The 21,440-nt window shown below is 44.9% G+C and overlaps 1 long non-coding RNA gene across 1 annotated transcript in view; it reads left to right on the forward strand.

Moving 5' to 3' along the window:
* Positions 1–18,315, forward strand: part of LOC310762487 — a 50,101-nt gene extending 31,786 nt beyond the window's left edge. The window contains exons 3-5 of the long non-coding RNA XR_014548018.1: positions 3,720–3,782; positions 6,685–6,841; positions 17,277–18,315. This is a non-coding gene — a long non-coding RNA (uncharacterized lncRNA). The remainder of the gene's footprint in view (positions 1–3,719; positions 3,783–6,684; positions 6,842–17,276) is intronic.
* The last annotated feature ends 3,125 nt before the right edge of the window (positions 18,316–21,440 follow it).

Consider the following 21,440-nt stretch of genomic DNA (forward strand, 5'->3'; position numbering starts at 1 on the left):
AAAGCCTTGCAAGAGTTAGGGCAGCATCTCTGCAGAGCCTGCAACACATAGTGGATCCCAACACTGTGGGATGTAGCAGCAGGGTGTACGTGCATGTGAGTGTGTGTCTTGTTGCAAAATGGCTTAGGCAGGCCTTGACCTCTAAGACACTCTATAGCAGAGCTTTCCAAACTTTTCATGTTGGTGACACACTTTTTAGACATGCACCATTTCGTGACACAGTCATTCAGTTTTACTAGCAAACTGGAGATTAAACTAACCTCTTTCCAGACCTGGGAGGAGCACAGGGAGTGTTTGCACGACAAACCTACACACCGCAGCCAACACACTAAAGCAGAGGTTTTCAACATTTTTGGGTCCACGGCTCCCTTGACCAACTACATTATTTCTGCGGCACCCCTGTGGGGCTCAGGAGCCCAGTTATGTCACCCCTTGCCTGCAGAGCTGGCAGCCTCTCACTCTTTTTCAAACACCCTCCCTTGTGGAGGGTTTCCTTGACTCCTCTCCTCTTCCCTCTCCTTGGGAGTCCTCTGGGTAGCCGCTGCTGCCGCCCCTGGTCTCTCAGCTGCCCCACTGCAAAGAGAAGTGCCTCCTCACACTGCCCCACAGGGGCCTGGGAAACACCCCCTTGCCAGCCTCTGATCAGCCTGGGGAGCTTGTAGCCAGGGCTGCTGCAACAAACAGCTGTGCAAGCCTTTGGGAGGCAGAGACTTGAGAGGGCATCAGAGGAGGGAGGGAAAGAAAGAGGGACAGAGGCCAGTGTTGCCCACGGCACCCCTGACCATCATTCAAGGCACCCCAGGGTGTCACGACACGCTGGTTGAAAACCACTTGGTTGAAAACCACTGCACTAAAGTGTCACGGCACAGAGTTTGGAGAGCTCTGCTCTATAGTTTTTTTCTGCAACAGGCTAACATAGCTATCCCTCTGGCAGTTGTAAACAAAATGTATACAGTGGTACCTCGGGTTAAGTACTTAATTCGTTCCGGAGGTCCTTTCTTAACCTGAAGCACCACTTTAGCTAGTGGGGCCTCCTGCTGCTGCCGCGCCGCCGGAGCCTGATTTCTGTTCTTATCCTGAAGCAAAGTTCTTAACCTGAAGCACTATTTCTGGGTTAGCAGAGTGTGTAACCTGAAGCGTATGTAACCCGAGGTACCACTGTATTCCAAATAATATAGGGGCTACCAGCATATTTTATGATGCAGAAATGCAACAACAACAACAACAACAACAACAACAACAACCACAACACTTTTAGACTGAAAGTCTAAAAGTGTCTCCAAATGAAGAATGCTGAAGCCATGCTTAGAGTTAACAAGAGCTCTTCAGACGGATCTTAACCTTACAAAAGAAAACAAAAGAAAAGTAATAAATGGGGCCAATCTATCTCCCTATCTCTTCAGTGCTGAGGAATCTGATTACCTAACATATTAAAAGCATGACGACAGCTCGGTTATTGCTTTTTCCAAGGTGCAGATTGAGAGATTTTGTAAGATTGTTTGAAAAGGAAACAGTGGGGCGTGGAAGTCTTATTTGTTTGCTACATTTGCACCCCACCTTTCCTATAAAGAGCTTGAGGTATTGCACATGTCCCACACCCCCCTAATTTATTCTTGGAAGGACCCTGTGGTTGGGCTGAGAGACAGAGATAGGCCCAAGATCATAGAGTCATCTTCGCAGCTTGGTGAAGATTTCAACCCTGGTCTCCCCTGTCCTAGTCATAGCTGTCAACCGTCCCTTATTTGGCGGGAAAGTCCCTTATCCCAGCGCCGTGTCCCACTGCTGTCCCTTATTGATGATGTCCCTTCAATTTCCCGGGTTTCAAAGGAAGCAGTTCCTCTCCTTCCCTGCCTGCCGGCCAGGGAGGATGGAGGCTCCAACTGTGTTGCTTGGCTGCATTGCTCACCCAATAAGGAGTCTAAGAACGACTGGGGGGTGGAGCTTGCATGCCTTGTGCCGATCAAATCGGCCGCGTTGCCTGGGGACTCGCCTTTGCTCAACGCTTCCCAGCGGAGAGGTGACGGTGGTTTCCTTGCTGCATCCCCTTTGCCAGGTTGCTGCGCTGTGGGAACCACCGCTTGAGGCTTTGTTTGGCTGCTGGTTGACTAAAATCCCTTATTTTGGCTGCTGATCCCTTATTTTCAAATCTGTAAGTTGACAGCTATTGTCCTAGTCCAACACTCTCTAATGTGGTCTCCTCAATATGTTGTGGACTACTAGCCCTGTTACGATGGGTGGGGCTGATGTGAGTTCTAGTCCAGAAGATCAGGAGGTTACCACCTGTCCTTACTTTAACCTCTGCACCAGGCTGGCTCAGAGGGTCCTAATGTGATTTTATTCACAAAACTTCCACTCTTAATATCCAGTGTTGACAATAAAGGGTTAATACTGAGTTATACAAAAATACCAGCCAGGAGGGACAGGTGTTTGAAAATGGAAGTCATCAAACAGAGGAATGTTATGGGATAAAAAGACATTCTGTGTAGGGGAAATCGAGGACACTGGATTATGTTGTGGAAAGAGAAATAAATTAGAGATACAAGTATTGAAGGCTTCTAAACAAATATGTCTAGATGGCGTGGGATGCCTCTAATAGGCAGTCCTTGAGAGCTGGGTAGAGCGGAGCTGCTGCTGCTGTAATTCTTATTATTATTGCAGGATAGTAAATAAATAGTCCATTCCAGGTTGGCTTATGTGGGAAGACCTACTGGTCTGACCAGTTTAAGCACATTGGCATGGGTCTCTTTTTGGGCTCCATTTTGAACCCCAGGCTCCAACTTTGAGTGCATAAGCATCTCCCTGGCTTCTAAAGGCTGCAGGTACGGTGGGCTGATGCAAAAAAAAAAAAAAAGGACAGGACTCCTTACACTTTTAATAGCTGAGTATAAGAGTCAATTTCAGCAGATGTAGCTTGCAGAATCATCATTTCTTCATTGCAATAATTCCCACCTTCTCCCCACCCCGCACAATGGAATGTTTTCCCCTTACATGCTCCTTAAATCTCTTCTGGGGTTTCCCCCAACCCTCCAGATCAGATTTAAGGATGGTACTGAACTCACATGGGGAGGAGCGGATGGGAATCCTGTTGCACCAGCACTAAGCCTTGTGCTCGTGAAGCTGTTCCGTTGCATACTGCTCCGTGTCTGCTGAAGGGTTCAGTATGTGGTAGATTTCCTACACCATAACATAGCTGTCAAGCGAATTACAGTGTGAGAATGAATCACACCTCAAACCCTTCTACAGGACCAGGGCTAGTCTTAGCGCTGTCACCATTCCCAAATATTGGGCTGTATACCAAAATTCGCCCAAGACATTTTGCTGCCTGAGGCAAACAACAAGATGATGGCTCCTCGCATTTCATGTACAAAAACTGACCGGAATTGTAGCTGAATCATACTTGGATGCTGTCAACATTGTCTTCTGCTGCACCTAAAGGCAGCAGGCTAGCTTAGGAGGAGCAGAGAAAGGCATTGTACGCACACAGTTCCCTCCTCTTCCCATCCCTCAGTATCCAGGAGCTGACTCACTCTGCCTAATGGGAGGGCCGGCCCTGAGCCACGCAGGAATGGAGAGGGACAACCATGCAGTTGCTCCCATCATCTCACAAATGTATAAATGACTTGAGACTCAGATTGCAGGCAAGGTCAACATTAAGGGCTGTTTATTATGGTTTATTATTTATCTTGTTTATTACACTGATATCTTTCCTATCCTCCAAGGAGCTCAAGGCGGCGTACATGACTCTCCCACTCCTCAGTTACTTCTGACAACAACCCTGTGAGGTAGGTGAGGCGGGGAGGCAGTAATTGGCCCAAGGTCACTCAGTGGGTGGGGATTTGAACTGTGGTCTCCCAGGTCCTAGTTTGACACTTTTAATCACTACACCACACTGGCTGTTGAAGAAATGCCTTGACTGGATGCATACAGGTTTATTAAGCTGTGATCATTTACATCAGGGGTCAGCAAACTTTTTCAGCAGGGGGCCGGTCCACTGTCCCTCAAACCTTGTGGAGGGCCAGACTATATTTTTTTGGGAGGGAGGGGAAATGAACGAATTCCTATGCCTCACAAATAACCCAAAGATGCATTTAAAATAAAAGCACACATTCTAGTCGTGTAAAAACACCAGGCAGGCCCCTCAAATAACCCAGAGATGCATTTTAAATAAAAGGACACATTATACTCATGTAAAAACACGCTCATTCCTGCACCGTCCGCGGGCCGGATTGAGAAGGCAATTGGGCCAGATCTGGCGATTGGGCCTTAGTTTGCCTACCCATGATTTACATTATCATTTTATTTCCAGGTCAAGAAAGGAATAGCTCTCCTTTCAAGATTTTTGTGATTACCCCACACCCCAGATGTTTGCTATCTTTCCACTCCAGATTTGATTCTTCATCTATTAATCCCCATTCCCACCCAAGCAACTGCCAATTTAGGAAATACTCAGAGAGGACAGTAAACCTCCTAGATCCTCAGTGTAAGCATTTTTTTATTTTGACAAAGCAGTAGAATGAAGCAGATCAAAACATTGACTGGAGTAAATTGTTAAGAGGATGAAAACAGCAAGCTTTTGGTGTGCTTTGGAGGAGCTGGTGAAAGGCAGAGAATCTATTTTTGGTGCAGTTAAAATTAATAGGATACATTTCAGTTTCCTCTGTGTATATAATTTCCCTTTAAATCTTAGCTCGTTGCTCTCCGACTGTCTGTGCAACACAGAAATTATTCTTAGACTACTTATTATTCTAGCAGACTTCTCACCTCTATTCAGTGTGACTCATGGCTGGTTTACACCTGTATATTCATAAAACTAGATGACAGCTGCATTGTATGTTGATCTAAGTGTGTGAATGAACCGTCACAGATCTAAAACCTTAGACAAATCTTTTAATATCAGGCAGTGCCACGCCTCCTCAAAAACAGCCCTGAAGTCAATCCGCACAGTCAGCTGCTAGTCAAGTAACACAGAGCTATGTGTGAACCAGCCTTTAACAGGTTCTCAAAGACTTATCGGCTCAAGCAGTCCAAAGTGCCTTTAAGTGCATTAAACAGTGTTGTTGTTTTCTATCCATGATCCACAACCCTTTCAAAAGTGAACATCAGTGGTCTCCATCATCTTAAGGTGAACTTCTCTCTTCAGTTACGTACCACGACATTGTTGACCACATAGCATATTTTACTTTCATTTATAGTCCTGTGTTTATACAGTGGTACCTCGGGATGCGAACGAGATCCATTCCAGAGCCCTGTTCGCATCCTGAACAGATCGTAAGACGTGACGGTGTGTCTGCGCATGCGCAGGTCGTGTTTTGCCACTTCTGCGCATGGGTGTCACGTCATTTTGAGCGTCTGCGCACGCGAGCGGTGAAACCCGGAAGTAACGCACTCTATTACTTCCAGGTTGCCATGGAGTGCAACCCAAAAGCGCTCAACCTGAAGCACATTCAACCCGAGGTATGACTGTATCCCAATTCTTCTTCCTGAACTTAGGCAGGAAGAAACAAATGCACAAATATAAGACAGGGGACATATGGCTTACAAGCAGTACGTGTGAAAAGCATCTTGGGGTTTTAGCGGACCACAAGCTTAACATGAGTCAACATGAGGCAATAAAAAGTTAACACTATCCTAGGCTGCCTCAACAGAAGTCTAGTGTCCAGATCAAGGGAAGTCATAGTACCACTCTAGTCTGCCTTGGTCAGACCACACCTGGAATACTGTGTGCAATTCTGGGCACCACAATTTAAGAAGGATGTTGTCAAGCTGGAATGTGTACAGAGGAGGGCAACCAAGATGGTCAAGGGTCTGGAAACCAAGCCTTATGAGGAATGGTTGAAGGAGCTGGGTATGTTTAGCCTGAAAAGGAGGAGACTGAGAGGAGATATAGCCATCTTCAAATATCTCAAGGGCTGTCACATGGAAGAGGGAACAAGCTTGTTTTCTCCTGCCCTGGGGGTAGGACTTGAACCAATGGCTTCAACTGGTATCAGGGGACAGGGCCTTTTTAGTGGTGGAGCCTTAGCTTTGGAATGCTGTTCCCAGAAAACCTCACCTGTTGCCCACTCTGGTGACTTTCCACTGCCAGGCAAATAACTTTCCAGGCAGTTGAATTTCTGTTGATCTGTTTTACTCTGGTTATTTTTTATTCAGCTGCTATAGATTATCTGTTTTTAGCTTATTTTTCTGTTTCAGCTGTTTTGTAATGTTTCACCATAAGCAGCCTTCATCCTGTGTTTGATGGGCTGGGTGTAAGTTCCAATAAGAAAATAAATAATAATAAATGATAGGGAGAAGGCTAGCATGGGGGTACATTTTTACATTGACAGGAGCGATGACTGTCAATAATGAATTCTTCTGTGCTACAATATTCCTGTTTGGGGAGATGGAGAGGAATGTTTCACTTGAGTGCTTTAGGAAGGAACATAGGGTGTTTCCTAAACACATGTGCTGTAATTCTCTCCATAATGGCATTCTCTTTGTTGTTCTCCATAGTTTTGGCAGCATAGTTGCCAACATAAGATGCTCGCAGACGGCATCTGTCGAATTTCCTTATCATAGTGGTATGTTTTCCCTTTCAGACTGCAAATATGCAAATATATTGTCAGTGTCTCTTTTCCCTTCCGCAATTCGGTTAGCTGGGGGCTTTCCCATAGAGTTTGACTTTCCCAAGTGCATTTATTTCAGAATTCAACCGCCGAGAACGTGCTCTTTTCAGCAAGAAATGCAGGGAATGCAATGCTGCAGAATCCGTCTCCTGTCAGCTCCTTCTCAGAATCAGCTGTTAAACAGACGATGTGCTCCAAAAAAGAAACAGGCTGCCTGAAGCAGCTTTATTCCGTAAGTTGAAACATCCCATCTGTGCCACATAATTAACACTTTGTGAATACTAGAGGGCTGTGAACTTTGTACAGACAAGCATGGATTCCGAGCCTTGCTAACACAGATTGTTAAGCATGTCAGCTGCTGCCCTGGGCCAGGGCTTGAAACGGTTTTTAATTGCTTGATGGGCAAATCACTTTATTCAGCCTCCTTGAATTGAAGGGTGCATGCAGACGTATGTTGTTTAAATGGGCACTGGCTTTGGTTGGATGTAGCACAAAACTACGGTATAGTATTACATGCAAAAGCCTTGAACTTATGCGTTCTCCCCCTCCAGGGAAGGGCTTATAAGCTTTTGCTGCTATTTTTAACTAACTGCAGTTTAGCATTATTTCTGAACCTAGACAAACAGTGGTTACTCTTAACTATGTCTTATTAAAACAATCCAGTTTCATTCCATAGCTTAAGAATCTGGGTTCTGAGTGTGGGTGTAACACAACCAGCGCCGGCCCACCTATGAGGCAAGTTGAGGCAACCGCCTCAGGCAGCAGGATTCTCAAGGGCAGCAGACCCGGCCGACCAAGGAATGCATTGCCTGCTGCTGCTACGGTGCACCATTTTGTGGTTCGCCTCAGGTGCCAAAATGCATTAGGCCAGCCCTGAACGCAACTGTGGTTCATAAAAAATGGAAGTGAAAGTTTCTGATCCTATGTTGGAAGAGTGAGCGAGAAAATATGGGGATCCGATATTTGCCCAGGCGCATTCACATAATGCTAAGCCATAGCTTAGCATTCCGTTTGAACGAGGCCACTATGGAAGTGCACTCACTGTGTTGAATGAAATTTCATAGCCAGGATCAAACCTGGGAGCTTGCTGCAGAACGTAAGGTAAAGGCACCCCTGACCGTTAGGTCCAGTTGTGGACGACTCTGGGGTTGCAGCACTCATCTCGCTCTGTAGGCTGAGGAGCCGGCATTTGTCTGCAGACAGCTTCCGGGTCATGTGGCCACCATGATTAAGCTGCTTCTGGCGAACCAGAGCAGCACACGGAAACGCTGTTTACCTTCCCGCCGGAGTGGTACCTATTTATCTACTTGCACTTTTATGCACTTTTGAATTGCTAGGTTGGCAGGAGCAGGGTCCGAGCAACGGGAGCTCACCCCGTCACAGGGATTCGATCCACCCACTTTCTGATCGGTAAGCCCTAGGCTCTGTGATTTAGCTGCAGAAAGTAGCTGTGCACAAAACTAATAGGCTGGTGCTTTTGATGTCTTAGATCCACATCCTCAGAACAATTTCACTGTTTTTAAATGGATGTAAACATAAGGCAGTAAACGAACATAGAAATAAGTAGGCATTCACTTTGCACTTTCAAAAATAACAATGCAGGAAAAAAGAAAAGCAAGACAGACAGCTGAGATTGGTATTTGAATCACAGATAGGTATGTCAGCTGAATGTATTGTGAAGGTAGAATGCTCTTTCCACTAAGCCCTAGTTAAATGTCTGTTTGCATGAACCTTACACTTGTCTGTATCAATGAGTCTTATACCTGTTAAGTGTAAGACTAGAGAAGCTTGCATTTGAATAATCTAGCTAAACTTCCTTGCAATATTTTTTTTTTTTAAGCAGCATTTGCTTGTGGATCAAACTATAAAAATCAGGAAAAGGGTGTTGGAAAATTAAGCAGCAATTTGGGGAAGAAGCAGTTGTGGGTTCATTTATTTATTTTGTACAGTCGTACCTTGGTTTCCGAACAGAATGCGTTCCGGAAGTCAGTTCGACTTCCAAAATGTTCGGAAACCAAGGCGTGGCTTCCGATTGGCTGCAGGACGCTCCTACAGCCAATCAGAAGCCGCAGAAGCCATGCCGGACGTTCGGCTTCTGAGGCAAAGTCCGCAAACCGGAACACCTACTTCTGGGTTTGTGACATTCGAGTTCCGAGTTGTTTGTGAACTAAGCTGTTCAAAAACCAAGTTACGACTGTATTCTCCATTTACAATCATTTGAAGCTAAGCTCTTCTGAAATCGCTCTGGCTTCCGAGTTACCTTATGGAACATCTTCAGGAGAGGAAAAGGCTAAGGAGTAAACTCTACACAAATCTGGAGTGGAGTCCCTAAGATGGTTGGATGGTGCCTTGTACACCTCCTTCCAGTAACTCCTGCAGCCAAGTTGGTGCCAAACGTATTGCTCTGCTTCCCTTTGGACCACAGGGAGGCCAAGAATGGGGTCTTGTTGTTTTGGCAGCCCAGAACCTCCATACACACTGCCCAGGCTTCCACCCCGGAGAGGTTATGTTGGTGCCGCTAACGCAGCAAAAACAATGTGGGAGGAAGCAGTTATGAGTTACTGGTCTCTGCAGCTACAGCAGGTGCTGTGATTCTTCAGCAGTTTGACTTCCCCTGGAGATGCACTCTATTGTCTCTTAAGACAGATGGATGCCTATTTACTAGATTGCCAAAATTCTGATCAAAAAGTTCCGTACCAAGTCACTATCTCTGAATAATGTTTCCGCAGTAGTTTTTGAAAGGGAGCCTTAAAAATATGCATTTTTTTTTGTAAATGCTGATCACAAATGTAGGGTTTTGGCAGTCGTCAGCATGTTAACACTGTTACCAGAGACACCCCTGTCCAAAGAGGGGAAAATATGGCAGCCACCTTAAACACTTACAACGCATTTTATCTTTATCCAAAGGGAAATTATATAGTGGCTGCGATCCAAAGCACACCATCCCATCTTCATTAGATGGAAACTGAGCATAAAATCTGCCCATTGGTGATTAAAGGGTGCTTCCAGAAATACAGTATAGGAAAGTCAGTACAGTAGTGGAGTCATTTTTTTTGGCTGGCATTCTTGGGGGTTTTGCTCTCGTTGTCGGAATTTCTCATCCTTTTGATCAATTTGAAAAGAGAAGATGGTTCGCTCGTCTAAAACATTCCTCTCCCTGGACTGTTCAAAGCCTTGTTTCATCTACTTCAGCAGCAACTCTCTCACCCACACAACCAAATGTTACAGATGGGAAGGGTTCTGCAGCGGTGACATTTCTTCTTCAACTCTTGTGTATTTACTTCCAGAGGTGTAAAACCGGTGGAGTTCCAATTTCAGCTGACTCACAGCTACTGGAAATCTTACCGTGGTAATAAATGACAGCACTAGTTGAGGACGTATGCAAAAGATGCAGATCCATTTCACTGGGTGGAATGTCCTGAAAGTGCTACAGGACTTTTGACCTCTGTTTATTGATACACAGCCTTAAGCTCCAGTCCTTCCATTTTACAAGCAGCCCTGATGCTTCTTAAGCATTGGATCTAGGTCCTGTTGAGTTTCAGGTGGGATGTGGAAGAAGCAAAGTATTGGTACCAGATTTGGGGTACCAGAATTTAGGGCTGCAAAAGTGTCCATAATTCCAAGAAGTTAGTGAATGTTGGAAATTATTGAATGCTAGAAATTACCAAATGCATGGAGTCTTCCCCTGAGATGGAAGCATGACAGATGTGTTGATGGTCCATCAAAAGATGCTTTGATGTATGAAACAAGGGGGTAACATGGGTGTTAGATTACACAGAGGAAAAATGTTGTCCTTTTAAAAAACAGAGGTCTGAAACTGTTTCTGTTTTGCCAAACATTTTGGGGGAATTAATTTGATTTAAGGTTCGGCTTTTGTTCCTTATTTTATGTCATTTAATTGATTTTATTTTACACCACCACTATATTGTTGTTATGAATTTGGGGCAGTGGGGACAGGTTCCCCATAATCCTAACTTTAGTAAAGGGCAGAGTTTAGCTAATATTTGGAGCACAAAGGGAAGATTCCAGGCCAGTGAAAAATACAGGCTGAACCAGTTCTCCTGTTCAGGAGATTGCTGATAGCGATGCCATTAAGAACACAAGGAGAAATGGTCAGAAACAGAAGAACTGAGAGGGGGAGGTTGCCAGGGTTAACAGAGGGTGTGATGTCACCACAGGAAAAAAGGTGTGCTGTTAAAACAGAGGTTTCAGACCAGGGGTTTTGGGAAGAAGAAGGGAGGGGCCAGAACTCATAGAATCATAGAACTGTGGAGTTGGAAGGGGACCCAAGGGCAGGACAATAATATTCTACTTTTTCTTTTTTTTTTAAGGATATAGTCAGGGCCTGCACGATTCCCTGGGGAAGAGTCTGACTTGCCAATTCCTTTTTCTTTTTTTTTACATTTAGAAGAAGCAGAATACACTACCTGTTGGCCACCTTGCAAAACTGAAGGAACTTTGAGCAAATGGAAAGTGGACACCAGTTTAGGCCACACCAGAAATACTGGTCTATCTGGTATGAAAGAGGACATTTGGAGAGGCTTCAGTAATCCCAGCCATGTAGCTAAGTAGTGTGTGGAGGAAACCCCCAGACTTGAGCTTCTTCATCCTCAAACACATGGCAGTAAAGTCACAATACCCAAATGAAGCACACCTAACTCTGTCATAATCTGCAACATTCTTAAGGGCGCACCCCCAATATTTCTGCTTTATTGACGTCAGAGGAAGCACAATAAAAGTGGGAGAAAAAACACCCAGGAACATTTGTGGTATATATAAAAAAATAAATCATAGGATTTCAGCAGAGGGCTATGGGACGTGTACTGACTGGAAATGCAACAGGGTGACTTCATCCAAACTTTTGCAGGCACCTGGGTATAACTGTTCTGACACCATCATGAGCTCAAAGCATCATAGATGAGCAACAAAAAGGACGTCTGGAGGACCCTTAGGCATTGCTAAAATAAACGCATTACCACAAAAGAAGATGCAAATCTGCATGTGCCAATTTGTATGTATAATTCCAAATCTAGAACCATTCGCTGCAATTTCATTAAACTATAATGCCCCTCACCATAACAGGGAACAAGACTATGATGTGTGTGCCTGCCTAGTTTTGCAACCCAGGGGCGAAGTGTTTGTGGGCACCTTCAAGACCCCTGCTGCTCTTCCTTCTTACAGTTCTTTATATTTCAACCAGAAAGCCGGTGTGGTGTAGTGGTTAGAATGTTGGACCTGGCACCTAGAGATATGTGATGAAGGTGCCAGGCGAGCCTTCCTGGGGAGAGCACTCCACAAGTGGTGAGCCACCACAAAAAAGGCCCGTTCTCATGTTGCTGCCCTCTGGACCTCTTGAGGAAGAGGCACATGAAGAAGGGCCTCAGATGATGAGCACAGGATCTGGGTCAGTTCATAGGAGGAGAGGTGGTGCTTGAGGTATTACAGTTCTGAGCCATTTGAGGCTTAATAGGTCACGACTGGACTTAACTGTCAGGGGTCCTTTACCTTTACCTTTTTAGGCCATAACAAGCACTTTGAACTGGGCTTGGAAATGGATTGTTAGCCATTGCAGTTGGGCCAGGACTGGTATTATATAGTATGCTCAAACTGTCATGCCCCGGTGAGCAACCTGGCTGTTGAATTCGGCACCAGCTGAAGTTTCTGGACCAGTGGCGTAGCGTCGGTTGTCAGCACCCGGGGCAAGACAAGTAATTTGCGCCCCCTAACCCGTGGATTTGCGCCCCCTAACCCATGGATTTGCCCTAACCCCAGATGTTGCGCCCGGTGCGGCCCGCCCCCCCTGCACCCCCCACGCTACGCCACTGTTCTGGACCATCTTCAGAGGCAGCCCCATGTATAACATGTTGCAGTAATCTAACCTAAGGTAAAGGTAAAGGGACCCCTGACCATTAGGTCCAGTCGTGACCGACTCTGCGGTTGCGGCGCTCATCTCGCTTTACTGGCCAAGGGAGCCGGCGTACAGCTGGTCATGTGGCCAGCATGACTAAGCCGCTTCTGGAGAACCAGAGCAGCTCATGGAAACACCGTTTACCTTCCCACAGGAGCGGTACCTATTTATCTACTTGCACTTTGACGTGCTTTTGAACTGGTAGGTTGGCAGGGACCAAGCAATGGGAGCTCACCCCGTCGCGGGGATTCAAACCGCCGACCTTCTGATCGGCAAGTCCTAGGCTCTGTGGTTTAACTCACAGCGCCACCCGCGTCCCTAACCTAGACGTTGCCAAAGCACAGACAACAAAAGTTAGGTTATCCCTGTTCAGATAGGGACGCAGCTGGGCCACCAGCCAAAGCTGATGGAAGGCACTCTGTGATACTGAGGCCACCTGAGCCTCAAGCAACTGCAAAGGATCCATATGTACTCCCAAGCTGTGGAGCTGCTTCTTCAGTGGGTCTGTAACCTCACCAAGAGCAGGCATCCATCTGGTTCAGGAAACCACCCACTAACAAGGCCTCAATCTTACCTGGTTTGAGCTTCAGTTTATTGGCTCTCATCTAGTCCATTACCAAGGTCAAGACAATGGTCCAGCACATCCACAGCCTCTTCGCTGTTTTGTTTTTGGTCATTGTTCTCTCTCCATTTTCTAACACATTATAAATGAAAATACAATAGCCCTGGCTCCACAGGTGCAAACTCTCCTTAGATCTGAGCAGGATTCATTTGGGATCCTTACCCAACATTTGGAAAACAGTGGTGTAGAGTTCAGTAGGATGCAAGACCGCGTCAAATTTAGGGGGCCCTTCTCTCTTAGGAGTTTTTAATGCAAAATACCTTCCATGGCAGACATATCAAAGCATTCTGAGTAATTCTGGAGTTAATATAAATAATTTGAAACCCACCCTAGGTCATTGAAGATATTCCACATTTGTAATAATGTGTACATGAGATCTTAAATAATTCAGCTCGACAGCAGATTCCTGCATAATTAGATTTAATGTTAATATTGTTTAAAAGTAAACCAGGCCTTTGCATTTGCATGGAGAAACAAGTTTTCACTGGTAAGCTTTACACTGTTAAAAGAGTATGACATGCCTTATAACAACTTCGTTTGCAATCGGTATTTCATGAACTCTCTCCAGACTTCTTTTTTTGTGTGTGTTCCTGTGCCAGAAAGGGGCACGTGTTTGTCCTTGAAACTAAACTAAATCAAAAGAATCTCTAATTTATTTTCCTCTACCCACTAATGTTCCTCCTCCCATTTGCCCTCCAGTTTACAATCGCTAACCCTTTCATGGATGGGTGAGCTTGGAAAATCATTTTGAATGGAAATTGGCTGAACCGGTTAGCAGACGTCAGGTAATTATACCTTGGAGGCTTGTTGGTAGATCAGATATTTGAGAGTAATGTTTCAAGCTACTTTCTCAAACTTTGTAACCATTAAAACTTAAATATCTTGCGCAGCAGAAGAATGCGTGTTTCTGTGAAAGAGGCACAAAAGGTGATTGTTTAATAGACTGGAGGAGAGGGTGGAGGGGGGTTAAAGAGAGAAATTATACAACTAAGGAACAACAGCTACACCCTCTTAGAGTAAGGATCTATAAACTGAAGAAGGATTCTTGAACTGGGTAACAGAAAGGACACTCCCTTGGGCAAGACATGAGAGAGATGTGCTGATAAGAAGTTCTAAAAGGAGAAAGAAATGGGTTAATCAAGGAGTTTCATGTTTCTCTGCTCCTTTTCCTTGTTTTAATTTCATATTAATTTGATTAATTTGTATACCGTGTTTAAAGTGGCACAAAATTGCCTTTGTTTCTGACCCTTTTGTTGCAAAGGGTAGCTAAGCCAAAGCTTATTTATAGAACAGGCTGAAAACTAGCTGGTGGTTGTGAGCTGGTAACTTGAGAAGCTATGTTGACATGGAATGTTCATGAACATTCTAGCTGCTCAGAAGTAACACAGAGAGACATAAAGAAATGGAATTAGCATGGGGTGCACTTCTTGGTGTCAACGATCCTTACTACGATTTGTAGAAATTGCAAAGTTTTGGCTGCTGAAGCAGAGCAGGGTGCTGGCACAATTGGACCTAGTCTTTATTGCTTTTGGAACACAGCCAGTGAGCCTAGGTCACCAGTTGGCACATTTTCGCTCCTCTTTTGATACTTCAGCATGGGCAAATGCACCATTACATCTGCCAAGTTGAAACCTTAGGAATGCGCCCCTTGGTCAGTTGTCGGTATTGTAGACCCTGCTAAGTAGTCACAACACCACATTTCCACCCGTTCCACCCGCTACAAACTTCAGTGACATGCTTCCTGTACATTTGCTTTGGGGCTAAAGACCCCCCATGATCAAAATGAGCTTTACCAGCTTTCTCTTCATATGAAGGACAGTCCTGAAAATCACTGGTGTGCCTTAGAGTAAAGAACTTTCAGCAAAGGCCTGAAATTTTATATACAGGAAAGGAAATGTAGTGTTCAGAATCTCTAGTTCAGAAATCTTTACATGTAGCTATGGTGAATGACCTCCAAAGAGACAGTTGACATGATCAAGCTTGGACAACACCAGTCAGTTCTAGGAAGGAAGGTGGCATCTGGGTTCCACCAATGTGATGTAAAAGCTGGCTGCATGGGACACTTAAATCACAGGTACCTAAACAGATCCAATGGATTCACTTGTGGGATCTGACTCACCCATAGCTGTCAACTTACAGATTTGAAAATAAGGGACCAGCAGCCTCGAAAATAAGGGATCAGCAGCCAAAATAAGGGATTTTCCGGACACAGGTATGTTCAACTTCTGAGCCCCTCCGAGCCAAAGGCAGAAAGCCCAGCCAGCAGCCAAATGAAGCCTCAAGTGGTGGTTCCCACAGCGCAGCAACCCGGCAAAGGGGATGCAGCAAGGAAAACCACCGTCACCTCTCTGCTGGGAAGCGCTGAGCAAAGGCGAGTCCCCAGGCAACGCAGCCGATTTGATCGGCACAAGGCATGCAAACTCCACCTCCCCAGTCGTTCTTAGACTCCTTATTGGGTGAGCAACGCAGCCAAGCAACACAGTTGGAGTCTCCCTCCTCCCTGGCCGGCAGGCAGGGAGGGAGAGAAGCTGCTTCCTTTGAAACCTGGGAAATTGAAGGGACATCATCAATAAGGGACAGCAGTGGGACACAGCGCCGGGATAAGGGACTTTCCTGCCAAATAAGGGACGGTTGACAGCTATGGACTCACCCTGATCCACACATTGCTCTCACTAGACTAGCTGTATGGTCAGTATAGTCCACTGTCACTAGACTAGATCAGCAATATTGTGGCTGGTATTGTGTGAAGGGCGTGTTGGGAATCAGATATTTTCTTCCACATGTGGTAGTCCTATGTGAAGATAAGAGATTTTGAAGGAGAGTCTTTCATGAAATAGGATTAATGATAGGACAATTACTTACTTTGGAGCCAAGCATTGCTCCATTCATCATCCTTGATGAAAAAGGACAAGATGGAAAACACAAAAGTCTTGTGACTAAAATGTTTACAGCAGCAAGATTAACAATAGCCAGAAGATGGGAAAATTCTGGGAGAAAACTTGATGAATGAATGGTATCAGCAAATATGGACAATTGTTTTAATGGAAAAAGTACCTCAACAAATAGGGACGCGGGTGGCGCTGTGGGTTAAACCACAGAGCCTAGGACTTGCTGATCAGAAGGTCGGCAGTTCGAATCCCCGCGACGGGGTGAGCTCCTGTTGCTCAGTCCCAGCTCCTGCCAACCTAGCAGTTCGAAAGCACGTCAAAGTGCAAGTAGATAAATAGGTACCGCTCTAGTGGGAAGGTAAACGGCGTTTCCATGCGCTGCTCTGGTTCGCCAGAAGCGGCTTAGTCATGCTGGCCACATGACCTGGAAGCTGTACGCCGGCTCCCTCGGCCAATAAAGCGAGATGAACGCCGCAACCCCAGAGTCGGACACGACTGGGCCTAATGGGCAGGGGTCCCTTTACCTTTACCTCAACAAATAAAAGACAGGAGAAGCTTAACAAAAAACAAGGAAAATTTTCAAACAGCATGGTATTGCATACATACATTGCACAAAAGTAAAATGATTGACAGCCTCCTGCTTCTCATGGCTTACTGTAGAAAGATATGTCAGGAAACACTAATCTTGAAGAATAACACAAATGGTCTTTATTTGATGGACGATATTGAATTCTTAAGCAGTTTTCCATATTTGGTTTTCCCTAGTTATGCACTGCACTTTGGGGATATTGTTGTACATAAAATGTTTAATAAAAACATTCACAAATATTATAATATTGTGGCTGACATGAACTCTCCCAAGTTTTGCAAACATGTGTTCTAACCATTGCTGTATCCTTAGCTCTCCAATTGTCAGGCACTTTTAAAAGTTGGCAACTGTGGAGAACTTTCTGATGTTGAGGTTGGAGCTCTCTGGTACATACGGCTAACAATAAAATGTATAAATAAATAAAATTATATCGAAACCTGGGCCTTGGCGACAATATTGGATCTCTATTACAGACACCTGTGGCTTGTCCACATAATCAGTTACTGTGTGTTAAATGTACAATGGTTTCTTATTGATTTCATAGTCTTTCCTCAAGGTTGCGGTTCCATTGAGGTGTAAATAATACTCATTTTTAATACTCTATTTCTCTTATTTTTCTCACTGATGCAGATTTTTAATATGTGCTATATTTCCATCCAGGTAGATCCTAGATGAATAGGAAAGGCTCGAATATCTTCATTTTTAAGGACTCAAATCACCATTACTTAGTAAGGTCAGTGATAGTAATGCAAAGATAAGGTAAATAAAACTTAATTTCATGCATATGATGGACTTACGGCTCAGATACAAACCTTGCACAGTGAGTAAATCTTTAAGGCTATATTAAGGTTTGTTTGTGGCTTTTTGTGACATTTCCCCTGGCTGTAACGATTCTAAATATATTTGGCTCATTTCTCTCTCTCATATATATAGACTCAATGAAAGGGGAAGGAAATGCACCCCTGCAGGATCTTGTTTGTAAACGAGGTGTAATTCCAGAGTAACTCTGCACACTTCACTTGGCTTGTGTTTACACTGGTTAAATAAAGATGACCCTCTTGCCTACAGTCTTTCACCTAGTTTTTAAAAAGCCTGTCTATCCACATTGCTGCAAGGTGCCTGCAAACCACAAATGAAGTGTTTGATGTCTGGGAATTATACCCTGGTCCTTTCAACAAGGTCCATGAAATTTGTGCAGGCTGCAATACACCATACCGTATACCACAGCCCAAATGTTGTTCTAAAACTGTTTATGTGTGCTGCTGCTGCTGCTGTTGCTGTTTTCAAGCAGTTCTAATGATGCTTGGCTTCTCATGCTCTTCTCCTTGTCCAGACCCAAACAAAGCGGATGGGGCAGAAGTTGAAAAATACCTTGCTGGGCAAGTGAGGGTTGTATACAGAACCTGATTGCCTTCCTTCAGATATGTCCATACTATGAAACGAATGAATCTTAAGCTTCAGGGACCCTAATCCCGGAGGGGCCCCATAAGTGACTTTAGTTCACATTCCTTTTTTTAAAAAAAGAGTCTAGTAGATCCCATCTGAATCACACAATTCAAACTTTTTGTATATATTTCGACAATCACAAAGCTTGAGAGTCAGTAGCATAGATGGTGCAAAGGTGAAATGTCATGGCATAGGAGCCAACTCCTAGGGGCCGAGGTCCCTTTGGCCCCCTCCAACAAAATATTTGAGGGAGCCGCCCCCCCCCCAGTTGTTGGACATTGCCATTCAAATGGTGTGTGTGTACCGTGTCTTGTGATCGATTATGTGGGGCAGAGCTTACCTGCCCCCTCCCCCATATTTTATTCAAGTTGGCACCCCCTATGTCACAGCAAGTTGGCTGTTCTGCCGTGGCTAATGTAATTCCCCCCTCCCTTTTTTTTTGACAGAGGTCAAGACCCCAGAAAAGCAACAACAGGGTCACCTAAGTACTTAAGTAAATACCAAAAACGCAAACTCATGGGAAATTTGTGGTGATCTGTTGTGGTACAACCCCACTGAAGAAGGTAACAGTGGTTACCCAGACCTTGTTGCTGGTTGAGAAGGGGCCCCCATAACAGTTCAAGCTTCAATGCCCCCAAAATGTAGGTCCACCACTGTGTCCATCTAGCCTTGCCTTGCCCAACCTGGTAGACTCGTAATCTGGTGCACCAGGTTCGCGTCCCTGCTCCTCCACATTCAGCTGCTGGGTGAGCTTGGGCTAGTCACACTTCTCTGAAGTCTCTCAGCCCCACTCACCTCACAGAGTGTTTGTTGTGGGGGAGGAAGGGAAAGGAGAATGTTAGCCGCTTTGAGACTCCTTTGGGTAGTGATAAAGAGGGATATCAAATCCAAACTACTACTACTACTACTACTACTACTACTCTTCTTCCTCTTCTTCTTCTTCTTCTTCTTCTTCTTCTTCTTCTTCTTCTTCCTCCTCCTCCTCCTCCTCCTCTTCCTCTTCCTCTTCTTCTTCTTCTTCTTCTTCTTGTAGCAGCCTAGAACATCTGGAGGGCACCAAGTTTGTCCATGATGAGCTAGCCCAATACTGTCCACTCAGGCTGGGAGCATAGTCCAAAGACTTGGGAAGAGAGTTTTTCATGTCACTTGCTTCTTGAACATTCAACTGGAGATGCCAGAGATTGAGAAGAGGCCCTATGCCCCAAGGCTCTTTACATCTAGCCAAGGTGCTTTGCCTCTCTCTCTCTCCCTATCTCAGTGGTAAATCCAGCTTCAAACTGCCCCTCTATCTCTCCTTCTAGACTTCATAATATCACCCCCTGAAGACTGGATCCCAGATCATAAAAAAGCAAAAACCAGCAACAATATCTGCCCTCCCTTCCCGACAGGTGGGCGGGGTTTGCGGCACCGAGCGGGGCTCACCTGGGCAGGTGCCACCCACCTGCTTGGGCCGGCCTTTGACCCGCCCTCGGCCAGGGAGGACAATGGACGGACGGACGGACGGGGGTGGGCCTAAGGCCAAAAGAAAAGAGGCTGTCTCCGTTGCCCAAGCCTTTTTTGCTGTTCTTTCTTCCAGGAAGGAACAGCAGCAACAACAACAACACCTTACTTCTAGTCTTTAAGGACCCCTAGGATTCTTTTGTTTAAATCTCTGGGCACATTCCCAGTGATTCTGATGATCAAACTTGCAGCCCGTCCCCTCCCTCTCTCCCCCAAAGGTCAGGTCTCTTCATAATGCATAGAAGTTTCTCCTGGAAAATAAATAAATGTAAATGGACAGCTTAACAAAAAAAGAACATAAAAAGTTCTTACCTATTTTCATAGGCATTCCCCTCCCTCCCACCCGCTCCTGTCAAGTACTTTAGATCATTGCAATCCCGTTTCTCAACACCAGCAGTTTCCACCCCCAGACAAACCGGCTACTCAGCCAGTATTCACCATTAGCAGAACAAAAAGACTGGAATCCTTTTCAGATAAATGCATAGCAGGAGAGCAGGGGGAGGGCAGGATTGCAGTGGCAGGCTCTTCCCCTGTCCTTCACATAGTCATATGGGGGTCCAAAGTTTCATACTATTGTAAGTGAAAACACTTGGAGCGTAAAAAGCTGGTGAAGGTTTATCGAAAAAGAGACCCTATCTGAGCAACTATATATATACAGTATATATATATATATATATATATATATATATATATATATATATATGGGCAGACCTCTAGGCCAGCTTTGACCCCTTGTAGTAGTTGAACAAGCAAAGTGTTCACCTCCAGGCAGGTGCATTTGGGAGGGTTGCATTCTGCTCACTGTGCTTTTAGTTCTTATTTTAAGGTTAATTTAAAGCCATCAGAACACCCCCATTTCTACTAGGAATCCCGCTCTCATTTCCTCCATTCAGGCTCTATCATATTCGCACACAGTTTTCGCTCCAAGGAAGAAGCATCCCACTACTGACCCCCGTTTTATGCTTAGAGAGGTTCCAGTCTTTACAGTGTTTCCTTGGGAGAAGAAGACACTAGAGCAGGCATAGGCAAACACGGCCCTCCAGGTGTTTTGGGACTACAACTCCCATCATCCCTGACCACTGGTCCTGTTAGTGAGGGATGATGGGAGTTGTAGTCCCAAAACATCTGGAGGGCCGAGTTTGCCTATGTCTGCACTAGAGAATTGCAGTGGTAATGCAACATTAATTTACAAATGCTTCTGTAGTAAATCTGTACATCTGAACCTGATTCTCAAATAGGGCCCCCTGTACCCCAAGATGCTTCTCATTTTAGTCAGCTTCATCTGCAAATCTATCTTCATTTGTTTGCCTATCCTTGCCTCTAGCATGGAGAATAGTTACCTCCTGAAGGCTGGATCCTAGCCCATCAGAAAAAGCACCCCTCAGTAATTCAAGGTCAGTAAAGTTCCTTTCTTAAAGTCTCCGGCCGGTTAATCACAGTGATCAAGGTGGCCAAATCCATGACAATATCCTCTTTTTGTTTTTGTTTTTAAAATAACCAGCAAAACATATGAGGGTAATGAAGCAAACTTTGAACAAAGCCCAACTCTTTGTGTAAAAGAAGCTGAGATCATATGAAAAGCTTTCTTTAAGATTATGAAAGACTGCCCATAATTGCCTTGAAATGTATTTCTAGCCGGTTCTTACCCGTAATCAGAAGCAGCAGTATGGCTTTATTACATTTTTAATAATGCCACCATCTTTCGCCATGAACCTAAGATGTTGCAATCCTTTCACCACAACATAAACAAGCTGTGTTTTATTCACTTTATTTGTATCTTTGAAAGGCTGCTGCATGATCTCATGTTCTCTGTTCTCTCTGTGCCTTTTTATTTGCTGATGTAACACAATGATCCCTTTCAATTGCATTTATGCAGTACTTT

Source organism: Podarcis filfolensis, assembly GCF_964270895.1.
Source record: "Podarcis filfolensis genome assembly, chromosome: 5".
Lineage (NCBI taxonomy): Eukaryota > Metazoa > Chordata > Lepidosauria > Squamata > Lacertidae > Podarcis > Podarcis filfolensis.